Below are 16,999 nucleotides of genomic sequence, written 5' to 3'. Positions count from 1 at the left end.
TGATTATCGCGTTTTTACGCAGAAGAAACACCTTGGGGAATAGACGCAGCAGGCGCTGCGCCTCTTCCAAGAGACGCAGCTCTTGCTGCGCCTCTTCCTTGTGTTCCCTCCATACGGATTTTCAAAAATTCGTTATGAATTCGTTATTTGTGGGCCCATATTTGGTGCGCCTCTTCCCCGATGCTATTTTATCCTTTTGGTCCGTTTGGCGATTTTTCTTTCGTTCCGGTCCGCATTTTCTCAGCCAGCAGCAGACTGTTGCGTATTATTTATTCCAAGACCTATGCTTGTCGCAACGAGCATTTATTCCTTCACAGCATTCGATACGCCTTCATTATAAGCGAGAGTAAGCGAATACACTTTCCCTCTCATAACATGAAGAATAATTCCCAATCATGTCTCCAGCGAGAGAAAGCAGACGTACTGTCCCTCTCAAGACATGAGGATTGACATCTACCTAAGCAGATTCCTCTTCAGCAGTTCCCGCCTGTGTCCTGCTACTCGCAATTACTTCTCGAAGGCTACCCAAGCAGTTTTCTCTCAGCAGTTCTCGCCTGTGTCCTGCTACTCACAATATTTCTTGTTTCTCCGCGGAGTGCGACAAAGGTGTCATTCTCCAGAAGTTCCCAAACCAAAGCCTTCTTTCTTAGGTTCGTAAACCCGAAATAAGGATTTTTAACCATAGGATCCCAAATCCTTTTAGGTTCATAAGCCTTTAGGTGCCCAAACCGGTAGAGTTCCTATACCCAAGCTTTAGTTACCCTTAAGTTGAACTTATATTTGGCCTCCTTCCCACCGATGCTTTCCTTTAGGGCCCCACACCCTAGCACTAATCCTTATATATCTTTTAGGTCTTACCCTTAGCTCCTACGCACCTCCGGAAGCATCTCTAGAAAGAGGTCTCAGGTATGGTCTCTTCTTATGGCTGGCGAGCTTCCTTACGTAGTCTAATGGACTTTAAACGACCCTCCCCGATAGTCGACAGACTCTAAAATGTTCCCGACGACAGGTCCTTGGCTCTGACCCCTTGAGCCGCCTCGCGTCGCCATAGTCGTCAGGTTGTAATCTTCGATTGACCTGATGGCTATACTTTGACTTTCGCCTTGTCCAAGCCTAAGTCAAAGTGGGGGCTCTGTAGATACCTCATTTCTGCACCTCCCGCAAACCACCCGGTGATGATTGGGCCGCATGTTTGCTACGCGGAACAATTTGTGACAATTCGTAAGATTATCGTCAAGTGATTGCTCAAACATTAATGTCTACCTCTTAGTTGTCATCTACGTGCCGATACGGTCATTTTGACAGTAATTAGAGTACATTTGGAGTCCGGGCCTAAAACCGTCTTCATTTTCTGATAACCGTTAAATCCCGAGTCAGAATGTTCTGGAATGTTCCGGATATTTCTATTCCATATTTCATAATTTTCATCCTTTGGTAAACAATTTCCCGAAATATTCACATAAGATATTAAGGAAAACCAAATTATTTCCGTCCTACCATAACTTAAACACGGAAATCTTTCTTCCGCAGAAGGAAACAACTTGGGAACAGACGCAGCAGGTGCTGCGCCTCTTCCAAGAGACGCAGTGGCTGTTGCACCTCTTCCCAGGTCCTTTTCTGCGTAATTTTCGTATCTTTTCTATATCTTTCCGAGATTCACTTCCAAAGAGTCTCCGAAACCCTAATTCCTTCACGTGATTAGTATAAATAGGAGCCTTCGCTCCTCATATTTCTCACGCGAGTGTCCGCCCTTCTCATCTCCCTTTGCATTCTAGACCTTTGTTCTTACTTTTTGGCGTCTACGTGCTTGAACATTCGACCACGTAAGCTCGGATCCTTCTGAGTACCAGCCTCGTTTGCATGACCGACCAATTTGACCAACTACACATCAATCAACTTAATTAATCTAATCGTTTTCCTCTTACGAGGGCACTTTCTTTACATTCGCGTCGAGCATCACTAATCGGTATCTTAGTCCTTCTCGTTTCGTCAACATGTAAGTCTGAGGGTGTAAAATCTCTCTGTATTTATTGTATTTTATTTTATTGTAATCATCAATTGTAAGGTTTATGTCGAAAATACCTCTTAAAACCGATTTCTAAAACCCTTTGTTTAAAACCCTTTTTACGGATTTTCAGAAGACAAACCGTCGAGAAAGGACGCAGCAACTGCTGCGCCTCTTCGAAGGAGCGCAGTTCCTGTTGCGCCTCTTCGTGAGGTTGTCGCAGTTCTTGCTTCCTTTCTTCTTCCTTCGTCCTCTGTAATTCGTCAAATTCTTGTTTTTTGTTCGTTCTTTAATCCTTCGTCATAATAGCATATAATTCACATGTATATTGTTTATCATCACATGTTTTATTTATCATAAATCCGACTTAAATCCCAAATAATCCAATATTTGCGGGTTTTCGTCATTAAATTCAATTCCGGGTTGTAGAAATTCAATTTGTTCATATTGAGTTTCTGGAATTCGTCTTTGATATAGTTTTCATTTATCTTTTGTCGTATTTATCGCATATTCGTCATTAATCCATTATATTTAACCTAACTAATTGAATCAACTTGTGTAGTTTGTTAATATTGTTCACTCCTGTAATTAATCCATCTTAATTCCGTCTCATCCATGTTTTATTGCTTTCATGACCCATTCATATGTAAATAACCTATTAATCACTTTCATCCGAGTAAATAATTTAATCGATCTTTAAAATCACCAATTGGCATTAACGGCTTGCAATTACGGCTTCACAGCCAGAACTAAGCCAAGGAACAGACGCAGCGTCTACTGCGCCTATTCCAAAGGACGCAGCTCTGCTGCGCCTGTTCCTGGCTGAGTTCTGTCCCTGAACTCCGTTTTTACCTTGACCTACTTTACTAACTACGTATTAATTGATTATTATCCATAGTATCACCTTTTGATTTTTTCGTTATTTCTTTCTTTTATTCTTTTTCTCAAATTATCCGTCTTAAAGGTATTTTCGACATAAATCGCCAAACCCGATGTAATTATTGTAATTTTCATTATTGTATTTTATCCATTGTAATATTTATTTCTTGTATCATTTGTATGTTTTCACATGTAATTGAACATTAAATCCAACTTCGACATTAATTGTATGTTAAATTAATTGTTCACCGACTTAGCCTAATTCTCACATGCTAGGATTAAAACTTGGATGTTGCATTGCATGCATATAACCGACGATATATCAAGTATAAATGATGTCCCTAATCATTACTAGAGGCCGCTATCGAGGCGGGCGGGATTAGGTGTTCGATCAAAAGAGCTTCCTAATACGTACCTTCACCCCTTACTCCAGATCTCCGTGAGCACCCGTGTTCATTGGCATCCACGAGAGTCATTCTAGACATAGAATGCTAAGGGTAACGATTGCTTAGTGTTCATGTCACTACTTTATGTCTTGACATGACATGAGGTATTCGAACGGTTCCAATTTCCCATAAAAATTGGTGGCGACTCCAACAAAAATGCAAACGCTTGTTCCTCTTTCCTCCCAAGCGCCCCCGTGGGCCCCCGTTGTCCATAGTTTGGCGACTCCGCTGGGGACGAGGTTGGGTTAATCTGAAACTGTGCCATCGGAGGTTGGCCCTCTCAACCTTCAACCCACAACGTAGCTTAGGCGATCCTCATGGATATACCACTTATCAAGAAACTTTTCTTGACTGTTATCCTTCCAATGTTCCCAATGATGAGGACGAGGTGCTCAAATGGATGAATGCTCAAAGTCCGATGCCGAAGCCAGTTGCTGGAAGAGAAAATGTTCAAGCATGGACCGATGATTACGAGTCTGGATCTAAGATCGCGTCAAAGTCCGAATCCGAGTCCGAGTCCGAGTCTTAGGCTTTCTATCCCATAATTTTGTCATAGTGTCTTTCTTCGTGTCCATTTTCATTCCTAGTGACAACCTGGGGGCTGTCCCACGAGTCACGTGTCTCCTCGAGTCTATGTTAAATACATTTATCATTCATTTCAATAAAAATACAATTTTCACTCCACATATTCTATCGTATCTCTTCCTTTACCATTTCCTGTGACAACAAGAATTGATTTGAGACATTTTAAAACGAACAACAACACATGACAGTCGATGTGAGTGCACTTAAATGATGTTCCATTCCAAGTTGTAGAGGACCTGAAACTCCGTGTTCTTTTCTTTACCTATTCCATGTCTGGCAATAGAAACCACAATATAACCCTAGTTTAGCACGAGCCTATCTCTAGAGATTCTAGTACGAATCCCGACCATCTCCCTTGTTAACGATCCATGACGGAAGGCAAACCCATTCCCCACAATAAACAACCTCTTTACTAAAGACCAACCCGTTTCACACCAAAGGTGCTAGTCTGACCCAAATCCATGGTAACAAGAAAGTCCAAGACGATATGAGCCATGATCAAAGACAAAAGGCTCAATCAAGAGAAACTGAGGTCAATATCCAAGGCCACAATTATGCCCATAATCCAACACAAAAGAGTCAAAATAAGAGGTTCAATCAAGCAAGTCAATATCCAAAGTTAAAGTCATCCTCAAAAACCTAAATCAAAAATCTGAGCAAGAAGCCGAGATATATTCCAGACCAAGAAGCTGAGTCTGAATCAAGAACAAGTCCGAAACCAAATGCTAAACAGAATAATTTCAAGTCTATACGGAATCAAGACATCGATGAAGATGGTCAGCTAGCACCCTCACTTAGCCTTTCACACATCACACATCCTAAGTCCTTCTCGAGACCGTTACAGGGAGATAGTTAGGAATTTTGAGAATCCTCTCAAACTCGTCAAGTATATCCATCCTTTAGGGCCAAGACATGGAAACTTGATCCCACGTCATTTTAACCTACCTTTATGTGCTCAGGCTACATCAAGCCAAGAGACTCAATTTCCAAGCCACATTACAAGCCATAATCCCATAAAGCCTTAACACCACAAAATTAAGCTCCAGAGATTTGTTTCATCAAAGCCTCTTATTACCGAGCTCCACATTCCGAATATCCAATCCATTTTCACCTTGACCCCATACACGGAGTCTTCAAATACTTTGCTACCCAGGACGGGACGAACCCAATTTATCCTTAGGGTCCACTAAGTGTGCTCACGCGACAAGAAATTTTTACAAACCTTAATTATACCTCTCTGGTCTATGATCAGAGGGAGTTATCTCAAATCAATTCTTCGAGTCACCAAAGGAATATTACCCTTGTGACCCCTGCACTTTAAGGTCCTGACAACATAAGCTTAGGCAGACACCTGAACTACGAGCATGGTTTGATTTCACCTTTTCAGGTGGATACGTAGGCAGTCCTTTCTTACACAAGAAGGATACAACCACAACACCCAAATAAAATTAACCAAACCTCAGAACTACGATCTGGTTTGATTTCACTTTACGTGAATACGTAGGCAGTCCTCAAGGACATAACCATCCCAATTTTCAACCTTTCAACCTCAATTAACATCCCTTCCACAACTAACACCTCTATACTGGGGGCTCCTTATTGTCGCCCAGCCTCTTTTTTACCAAAGTCTAGAGTCATCTTCTCATCATGGGGGCTTCTCTTCCAAGATGTCACCCTTCCTTTATTCCTCTAAGTCTAGCTGGTACTCGGTCCGGACAATAACAAATATCTTAGGTCGATTCTCCAAGTCATCGTGCCTCAAGAGGGGTCTCTTTTACAGCAAGCGGCAGCAAAAGAAGTCCTGGTAGACAGATGATCCATGGCTCATGCCTTGCCTTTATATGCCTTCATCATTCTTGCAATTCTTCTACCTTTGGAACTGATACGCATTGTCACCCACACTTGGCTAGGGGTTGTGCATGCTTAAGCAAAGTCTGTCAAAGTCATCCCTGTGTCACGTCAAACCTAAGTTGGTGTCGCGTCAGTCCAAGCTAAGTCTATATTTTGCGTCCGTATAAGGTCTACGCCGCGTCAGTCCTATGTCTAAAGCCCATTTGAATATGCATAACGTATTACAAACGACAAACTTCTTTGAACAAGTTTTAAACAACTTTTATAAAGAAACAACTTTTGTGTTTCCTCATTCAAGGTCCATGTGATAAATTCTTACGTGCATACATTAGATTGCATTCTTGTGTGGCTACTAACCATGCAGGTAAGTATCAGAAGCAGTACTTTATCAAGACCTCGCTTGCCACAACGAGCAGATATTCCTTCACGGGTGTTTCGACACGCCTTTATTATGTTCCCCAACGAGAGTAAGCGGATAGACTTTCCCTCTCAAGAGCTAGAGATTAACATCTACCTAAGCAGATTTCTCCTCAGCAGTTCCCGCCCGTGTCCTGCCGCTTCCAATATTTCTTTAACATCTACCTAAGCAGATTTCTCCTCAGCAGTTCTCGCCTGTGTCCTGCCGCTTCCAATATTTCTTTAACATCTACCGAAGCAGATTTTTCCCCCAGCAGTTCCCGCCTGTGTCCTGCCACTCACAATATTTCTTGTTTCCCCGCGGAGTGCGACAAAGGTGTCATTCTCCAGAAGTTCCCAAACCAAAGCCTTCTTCCTTAGGTTCGTAAACCCGAAGTTAGGAAACTTAACCCTCGAATCCCAATTCCTCTTAGGTTCACAAGCCTTTAAGTTCTCATACCAGCCGTCCTTTTAGGTTCATATACCCAGGTTCACACACCTAGCTTCTTTTAGGTTCCCAAACTCCCTAGAGTTCATACACTTTTCCCCTTAGGATCACATTCCTTTAGGATCACCTTTTCCCTTTAGGATCATATTCCTTTAGGATCACCTTTCCTTAGAGTTCCTACACCCAAACTTCGTTACCCCTCAGGTTGAGATTATATTTGGCCTCCTTCCCGTTGATGCTTTACTTTAGGGCCCCCACACCCTAGCACAAATCCTTACATAACTTTTAGGTCTTACCCTTAGCTCCTACGCTTACCCTTAGCTCCTACGCACCTCCGGAAGCATCTCGAGAAAGAAGTCTCAGGTATGGTCTCTTCTTATGGCTGGCGAGCCTCCTTACGTAGTCTAATGGAATTTAAACGACCCTCCCCGATAGTCGACAGACTCTAAAATGTTCCCGACGACAGGTCCTTGGCTCAGACCCCTTGAGCCGCCTCGCGTCGCCATAGTCGTCAGGTTGTAATCTTCGATTGACCTGATGGCTATACTTTGACTTTTGCCTTGTCCAAGCTTCAGTCAAAGTGGGGGCTCTGTAGATACCTCTTTTCTGCACCTCCCGCAAACCACCCGGTGATGATTGGGCCGCATGTTTGCTACGCGGAACGATTTGTGACAATTCTTAATATTATCGTCAAGTGATTGCTCAAACATTAATGTCTACCTCTTAGTTGTCATCTACGTGCCGATACGGTCGTTTTGACAGTAATTAGAGTACATTTGGAGTCCGGGCCTAAAACCGTCTTCAATTTCTGATAACCGTTAAATCCCGAGTCAGAATGTTCTGGAATGTTCCGGATATTTCTATTCCATATTTCATAATTTTCATCCTTTGGTAAACAATTTCCCGAAATATTCACATAAGATATTAAGGAAAACCAAATTATTTCCGTCCTACCATAACTTAAACACGGAAATCTTTCTTCCGCAGGAGGAACCACTTGGGAAAAGACGCAGCAGGTGCTGCGCCTCTTCCAAGAGGCGCAGTGGCTGCTGCGCCTCTTCCCAGGTCCTTTTCTGCGTAATTTTCGTATCTTTTCTATATCTTTCCGAGATTTACTTCCAAAGAGTCTCCGAAACCCTAATTCCTTCACGTGATTAGTATAAATAAGAGCCTTCGCTCCTCATATTTCTCACGCGAGTGTCCGCCCTTCTCTTCTCCTTTTGCATTCTAGACCTTTGTTCTTACTTTTTGGCGTCTACGTGCTTGAACATTCGACCACGTAAGCTCGGATCCTTCTGAGTACCAGCCTCGTTTGCATGACTGACCAATTTGACCAACTACACATCAATCAACTTAATTAATCTAATCGTTTTCCTCTTACGAGGGCACTTTATTTACATTCGCGTCGAGCATCACTAATCGATATCTTAGTCCTTCTCGTTTCGTCAACATGTAAGTCTGAGGGTGTATAATCTCTCTTTATTTATTGTATTTTATTTTATTGTAATCATCAATTGTAAGCTTTATGTCGAAAATACCTCTTAAAACCGATTTCTAAAACCCTTTGTTTAAAACCCTTGTTACGGATTTTCAGAAGACAAACCGTCGAGAAAGGACGCAGCAACTGCTGCGCCTCTTCGAAGGAGCGCAGTTCCTGTTGCGCCTCTTCGTGAGGCTGCCGCAGTTCCTGCTTCCTTTCTTCTTCCTTCGTCCTCTGTAATTCGTCAAATTCTTGTTTTTTGTTTGTTCTTTAATCCTTCGTCATAATAGCATATAATTCACATGTATATTGTTTATCATCACATGTTTTATTTATCATAAATCCGACTTAAATCCCAAATAATCCAATATTTGCGGGTTTTCGTCATTAAATTCAATTCCGGGTTGTAGAAATTCAATTTGTTCATATTGAGTTTCTGGAATTCGTCTTTGATATAGTTTTCATCTGTCTTTTGTCGTATTTATCGCATATTCGTCATTAATCCATTATATTTAACCTAACTAATTGAATCAACTTGTGTAGTTTGTTAATATTGTTCACTCCTGTAATTAATCCATCTTAATTCCGTCTCATCCATGTTTTATTGCTTTCATGACCCATTCATATGTAAATAACCTATTAATCACTTTCATCCGAGTAAATAATTTAATCGATCTTTAAAATCACCAATTGGCATTTACGGCTTCACAAAATTTAAGCCGAGCCAAGGAACAGACGCAGCGTCTGCTGCGCCTATTCCAAAGGACGCAGCTCTCTGCGCTTTGTTCTGGTGAGTTCTGTCCCTGAACTCCGTTTTTACCTTGACCTAGTTTACTAACTACGTATTAATTGATTATTATCCATATTATCACTTTCTGATTTGTTCGTTATTTCTTTCTTTTATTCTTTTTCTCAAATTATCCGTCTTAAAGGTATTTTCGACATAAATCGCCAAACCCGATGTAATTATTGTAATTTTCATTATTGTATTTTATCCATTGTAATATTTATTTCTTGTATCATTTGTATGTTTTCACATGTAATTGAACATTAAATCCAACTTCGACATTAATTGTATGTTAAATTAATTGTTCACCGACTTAGCCTAATTCTCACATGCTAGGATTAAAACTTGGATGTTGCATTGCATGCATATAACCGACGATATATCAAGTATAAATGATGTCCCTAATCATTACTAGAGGCCGCTATCGAGGCGGGCGGGATTAGGTGTTCGATCAAAAGAGCTTCCTAATAGGTACCTTCACCCCTTACTCCAGATCTCCGTGAGCACCCGTGTTCATTGGCATCCACGAGAGTCATTCTAGACATAGAATGCTAAGGGTAACGATTGCTTAGTGTTCATGTCACTACTTTATGTCTTGACATGACATGAGGTATTCGAACGGTTCCAATTTCCCATAAAAATTGGTGGCGACTCCAACAAAAATGCAAACGCTTGTTCCTCTTTCCTCCCAAGCGCCCCCGTGGGCCCCCGCTGTCCATAGTTTGGCGACTCCGCTGGGGACGAGGTTGGGTTAATCTGAAACTGTGCCATCGGAGGTTGTCCCTCTCAACCTTCAACCCACAACGTAGCTTAGGCGATCCTCATGGATATACCACTTATCAAGAAACTTTTCTTGACTGTTATCCTTCCAATGTTCCCAATGATGAGGACGAGGTGCTCAAATGGATGAATGCTCAAAGTCCGATGCCGAAGCCAGTTGCTGGAAGAGAAAATGTTCAAGCATGGACCGATGATTACGAGTCTGGATCTAAGATCGCGTCAAAGTCTGAATCCGAGTCCGAGTCCGAGTCCGAGTCTTAGGCTTTCTATCCCATAATTTTGTCATAGTGTCTTTCTTCGTGTCCATTTTCATTCCTAGTGACAACCTGGGGGCTGTCCCACGAGTCACGTGTCTCCTCGAGTCTATGTTAAATACATTTATCATTCATTTCAATAAAAATACAATTTTCACTCCACATATTCTATCGTATCTCTTCCTTTACCATTTCCTGTGACAACAAGAATTGATTTGAGACATTTTAAAACGAACAACAACACATGACAGTCGATGTGAGTGCACTTAAATGATGTTCCATTCCAAGTTTTAGAGGACCTGAAACTCCGTGTTCTTTTCTTTACCTATTCCATGTCTGGCAATAGAAACCACAATATAACCCTAGTTTAGCACGAGCCTATCTCTAGAGATTCTAGGACGAATCCCGACCATCTCCCTTGTTAACGATCCATGACGGAAGGCAAGCCCATTCCCCACAATAAACAACCTCTTTACTAAAGACCAACCCGTTTCACACCAAAGGTGCTAGTCTGACCCAAATCCATGGTAACAAGAAAGTCCAAGACGATACGAGCCATGATCAAAGACAAAAGGCTCAATCAAGAGAAACTGAGCTCAATATCCAAGGCCACAATTATGCCCATAATCCAACACAAAAGAGTCAAAAGAAGAGGTTCAATCAAGCAAGTCAATATCCAAAGTTAAAGTCATCCTCAAAAACCTAAATCAAAAATCTGAGCAAGAAGCCGAGATATATTCCAGACCAAGAAGCTGAGTCTTAATCAAGAACAAGTCCGAAACCAAATGCTAAACAGAATAATGTTGAAGTCTATACGGAATCAAGACATCGATGAAGATGGTCAGCTAGCACCCTCACTTAGCCTTTCACACATCACACATCCTAAGTCCTTCTCGAGACCGTTACAGGGAGATAGTTAGGAATTTTGAGAATCCTCTCAAACTCGTCAAGTATATCCATCCTTTAGGGCCAAGACATGGAAACTTGATCCCACGTCATTTTAACCTACCCTTATGTGCTCAGGCTACATCAAGCCAAGAGTCTCAATTTCCAAGCCACATTACAAGCCATAATCCCATAAAGCCTTAACACCACAAAATTAAGCTCCAGAGATTTGTTTCATCAAAGCCTCTTATTACCGAGCTCCACATTCCGAATATCCAATCCAGTTTCACCTTGACCCCATACACGGAGTCTTCAAATACTTTGCTACCCAGGACGGGACGAACCCAATTTATCCTTAGGGTCCACTAAGTGTGCTCACGCGACAAGAAATTTTTACAAACCTTAATTATACCTCTCTGGTCTATGATCAGAGGGAGTTATCTCAAATCAATTCTTCGAGTCACGAAAGGAATATTACCCTTGTGACCCCTGCACTTTAAGGTCCTGACAACTTAAGCTTAGGCACACACCTGAACTACGAGCATGGTTTGATTTCACCTTTTCAGGTGGATACGTAGGCAATCCTTTCTTACACAAGAAGGATACAACCACAACACCCAAATAAAATTAACCAAACCTCAGAACTACGATCTGGTTTGATTTCACTTTATGTGAATACGTAGGCAGTCCTCAAGGACATAACCATCCCAATTTTCAACCTTTCAACCTCAATTAACATCCCTTCCAAAACTAACACCTCTATACTGGGGGCTCCTTATTGTCGCCCAGCCTCTTTTTTACCAAAGTCCAGAGTCATCTTCTCATCCTGGGGGCTTCTCTTCCAAGATGTCACCCTTCCTTTATTCCTCTAAGCCTAGCTGGTACTCGGTCCGGACAATAACAAATATCTTAGGTCGATTCTCCAAGTCATCGTTCCTCAAGAGGGGTCTCTTTTACAGCAAGCGGCAGCAAAAGAAGTCCTGGTAGACAGATGATCCATGGCTCATACCTTGCCTTTATATGCCTTCATCATTCTTGCAATTCTTCTACCTTTGGAACTGATACGCATTGTCACCCACACTTGGCTAGGGGTTGTGCATGCTTAAGCAAAGTCTGACAAAGTCATCCCTGTGTCACGTCAAACCTAAGTTGGTGTCGCGTCAGTCCAAGCTAAGTCTATATTTTGCGTCCGTATAAGGTCTACGCCGCGTCAGTCCTATGTCTAAAGCCCATTTGAATATGCATAACGTATTACAAACGACAAACTTCTTTGAACAAGTTTTAAACAACTTTTATAAAGAAACAACTTTTGTGTTTCCTCATTCGAGGTCCATGTGATAAATTCTTACGTGCATACATTAGATTGCATTCTTGTGTGGCTACTAACCATGCAGGTAAGTATCAGAAGCATACTTTATCAAGACCTCGCTTGCCACAACTAGCAGATATTCCTTCACAGGTGTTTCGACATGCCTTCATTATGTTCCCCAACGAGAGTAAGCGGATAGACTTTCCCTCCCAAGACCTAGAGATTAACATCTACCTAAGCAGATTTCTCCTCAGCAGTTCCCGCCTGTGTCCTGCCGCTTCCAATATTTCTTTAAAATCTACCTAAGCAGATTTCTCCTCAGCAGTTCCCGCCTGTGTCCTGCCGCTTCCAATATTTCTTTAACATCTACCCAAGCAGATTTTTCCCCCAGCAGTTCCCGCCTGTGTCCTGCTACTCACAATATTTCTTGTTTCCCCGCGGAGTGCGACAAAGGTGTCGTTCTCCAGAAGTTTCCAAACCAAAGCCTTCTTCCTTAGGTTCGTAAACCCGAAATTAGGAAACTTAACCCTCGAATCCCAATTCCTCTTAGGTTCACAAGCCTTTAAGTTCTCATACCAGCCGTCCTTTTAGGTTCATATACCCAGGTTCACACACCTAGCTTCTTTTAGGTTCCCAAACTCCCTAGAGTTCATACACTTTTCCCCTTAGGATCACATTCCTTTAGGATCACCTTTTCCCTTTAGGGTCATATTCCTTTAGGATCACCTTTCCTTAGAGTTCCTACACCCAAACTTCGTTACCCCTCAGGTTGAGATTATATTTGGCCTCCTTCCCGTTGATGCTTTCCTTTAGGGCCCCCACACCCTAGCACAAATCCTTACATAACTTTTAGGTCTTACCCTTAGCTCCTACGCTTACCCTTAGCTCCTACGCTTACCCTTAGCTCCTATGCACCTCCAGATGCATCTCGAGAAAGAAGTCTCAGGTATGGTCTCTTCTTATGGCTGGCGAGCCTCCTTACGTAGTCTAATGGACTTTAAACGACCCTCCCCGATAGTCGACAGACTCTAAAATGTTCCCGACGACAGGTCCTTGGTTCAGACCCCTTGAACCGCCTCGCGTCGCCATAGTCGTCAAGTTGTAATCTTCGATTGACTTGATGGCTATACTTTGACTTTCGCCTTGTCCAAGCCTCGGTCAAAGTGGGGGCTCTGTAGATACCTCATTTCTGCACCTCCCGCAAACCACCCGGTGATGATTGGGCCGCATGTTTGGTACGCGGAACGATTTGTGACAGTTCGTAAGTTTATCGTCAAGTGATTGCTCAAACACATTTATGTCTACCTCATGAACGTCATCTAGGTGTCATTACGGTCGTTTTGGCAGTAATTAGAGTACATTTGGAGTCCGGGTCAAAAACTGTCTTCATTTCCTAAAACCGTCAAATCCCGAGTCAAAGCAATGTGCTTGTCTAACTAAAGTTAGGATGTCATAAATGTTGAGATTATATCTCATTTTGAGTCCCATTAGGCTGAACTAAAAGTTTACATTACAAAATGTGCATTTCATTTCGTTAAAATGACAACCCGACCTTTAGGCCCGTTTTACAAGGTGATAACGACTTTTTTGGGTCAGGCCTATTTCACAGAAAGTTCTAGATCTTTCTTTTAGCTTTCCAACGCCACCAAAATCACCTTAATCCGAGTCTTGTAGAGAAAGTCATGCCTAAAATACGACAGGCTGTCAAACGCGTTTTCTACACGCAGAGGAACCTACCCGGGAAAGGATGCAGCAAGTGCTGCGCCTCTTCCAAGGGACGCAGCACCTGCTGCGCCTTTTCCCCAGGCTTTCTTTTAGTCCAAGTTTCCGTGTTTAACCTAAGTCGGTTGTTTCCGGATCTTTCCTTCCGTATCCTACTCTTACCATAATTCCTTCGTGTGATTAGTTTAAATAGGGAGCTTCGTTCCTCATATTTCTCACGCGAGTGTCCACCCTTCTCCTCTCCCTTTGCATTCTAGACCTTTGTTCTTACTTTTTGGCGTCTACGTGCTTGAACATTCGACCACGTAAGCCCGGATCCTTCTGAGTACCAGCCAAATTTGCATGACCGACCAATTTGACCAACTCTACACATCAATCAACTTAATTAATTAATCATTTTCCTCTTACGAGGGCACTTTCATATTTGCATTATAGTTCGAGTCGAGCAACACTAAACGTTAACTTAGTCAATCTCGTTTCGTCAAACATATAGGTCTGAGGGTGTAAATCTCTCCTTTATTTATTGTTCTTTATTTTTGTATCATCAATTGTAAGGTTTATGTCGAAAATACCTCTTGAAACCGATTTCTAAAACCGTGCTTTAAAACCTCTTTTTACGGATTTCCAGAAGACAAACCGTCGAGAAAGGACGCAAAGAATCGCCGCGCCTCTTGAAGGAGCGCGATGTCTCGCCGCGCCTCTTCGTGAGGCCGCCAGCATTCTCGCTTCCTTTCTTCTTCCTTAAATCCTCGTAATTCGTCAAATATTTGTTTTGTTTCGTTTGTTCTTTAATTCTTTGATGCAATAGTCATATTAATTTCGCATGTATATTAATTATCATTCATTCACATGTTTTATTCATCATTAAATTCGACTTAAATCCCAAGTAATCAATATTTGCGGGTTTTCGTCATTAAAATCAAATTCGGGTTTTAGAGGTTCGATTTATCAATATTGAGTCTCTGGAATTCGTCATTGACATATTTGCACCTGTTATTCATCGTTTGTTCATCGCATGTTCATCATTAATTCATCATATTTAACCTAATTAATTAGTTAGTTTATTAATTTGTTAATTAATCCTCTTATTGATTTTGTAATAATTCGTTTGCATCCGTCTCATCTATGTTTTATTGCTTTTATGACCCAATCACATGTAATTAACCTATTAATCACTTTCATCCGAGTGAATGATTTAATCAATCATTAAATTTACCGACGAGTATTAACAACATGCAATTCCGGCTTCACGGCCCGAGTTGAGTCAGAAGCAGACGCGGCGCTGCTTGCGCCTATTCAAAGGACGCAGCTCTCTGCTGCTTTGTTCGGGTTGAATTATGTCCCGAACTCCGTTTTTGCCTTGACTTAGTTATTTAATCACGTATTAATTAGTCGCTATTCGTATTATCGCCTACTAATTCCTGTTAATTTATTCTTTTATTCTTTTTCTCAAATTATCCGTTTTAAAAGGTATTTTCGACATAAATCGCCTATCCCAATGTAATTATTGTAATTTTCTTTATTGTAATTTTCGTTATTGTATTTATCATATTTCTTGTATCATTTGTATGTTTTCACATGTAATTGAGCATTAAATCCTACTTCGACATTAATTGTATGCTAAGTAATTGTTCACCGACTTAGTTAATTTCTCACATGTTAGGATTAATTTATGGATGTTGCATTGCATGCATATAATCGACGATATATCGAGTACGAATAACTTCCCTAATCATTAGTAGAGGCCGCTATCGAGGCGGGCGGGATTAGGTGTTCGATCAAAAGAGCTTCCTAATACGTACCCTCACCCCTTACTCCAGATCTCTGTGAACACCCGTGTTCATTGGCATCCACGAGAGTCATTCTAGACATAGAATGCTAAGGGTAACGATTGCTTAGTGTTCATGTCTTTACTTTGTGTCTTGACATGGCACGAGGTATTCGAACGGTTCCAATTTCCCATAAAAATTGGTGGCGACTCCAACAAAAATGCAAACGCTTGTTTCTCTTCTCTCCCAAGCGCCCCCGTGGGCCCCCGCTGTCCACAGTTTGGCGACTCCGCTGGGGATAATACACTTATGTGTAGCTAAGGGTGAAACTTGAACAAGGTTAGGGAATAGTTTGTACAAGACAATTGTCGGTTTTCATAACTCGGTCTTCCTAGACCGTTTTATTCGGCCTTCCTAGGCCCGACCCAACCCATTCGACCAATCGTCCCGTCTAAACGGTCCTAATTCTTATTTGGGCCTAAGGATGGATAGCGATTGACGTCATCCATACCATGATGCTTACTCTTGTTTGTATCAAGGGCCTTCACTACTTGAGGAAATGGACTAGGAATCGGCCTTACTCTTGTTTGGTACGAGCCTCTCCACAGACTTCGGGTTTGATGGTTCAGTATGGCAACCCACCCTTTAAACCAAAACCCTTTTAAATGCACTCAGCATCTCGTTATAATGCCTGTATGAATGTTTGTATCATATGTGATCACCATTTTCTAAACAAAACCTTTTTTTTGTAAAATCAAAAACCTTTTTGTAAACCTGTATTCGAAAAATGCCTAAGCCGAAACTATGTCCATTTGTCGAGTCAAAATTCGGGCCTAAAACCCATTTCAAAACTAAATACAAAAAAAAAAAAAAACGAAAAAAAAAGTCCAAATACAAAAAAAAAACGAAAAAAAAAACAAAAAAGGTCCATAAAAACCGAAAAAAAACAAACAAAAAAAAAACAAAATATATTTTCAAACCATGTAAATGTAAATATGTAAATTCAATTGGGCTAAGTTAGAGTCAAAGTTCAAAGCGACTATGTCCTAGTCGGAACTCTGTCAAGTCATAAACAAAAACGTCGGTAGACATAGAATGCTAAGGGTAACGATTGCTTAGTGTTCATTTCTTTACTTTGTGTCTTGACATGGCACGAGGTATTCGAACGGTTCCAATTTCCCATAAAAATTGGTGGCGACTCCAACAAAAATGCAAACGCTTGTTTCTCTTCTCTCCCAAGCGCCCGCGTGGGCCCCCGCTGTCCACAGTTCGAAGAGAACAACACCTTTGCCAAACTCTGTGAGGAAACAAAAACGTCGGTAGAAACTGCCGGGAGAAATCTGCTTGGGTTGTCTTCAAACAAACTTCGGAAGAGCTTGGGGTTGATGTTGATCTCCACGTAT

Source organism: Silene latifolia, chromosome 11 (genome assembly GCF_048544455.1).
Source record: "Silene latifolia isolate original U9 population chromosome 11, ASM4854445v1, whole genome shotgun sequence".
Classification (NCBI taxonomy): Eukaryota; Viridiplantae; Streptophyta; class Magnoliopsida; order Caryophyllales; family Caryophyllaceae; genus Silene; species Silene latifolia.
This window is presented reverse-complemented; position numbering follows the sequence as displayed.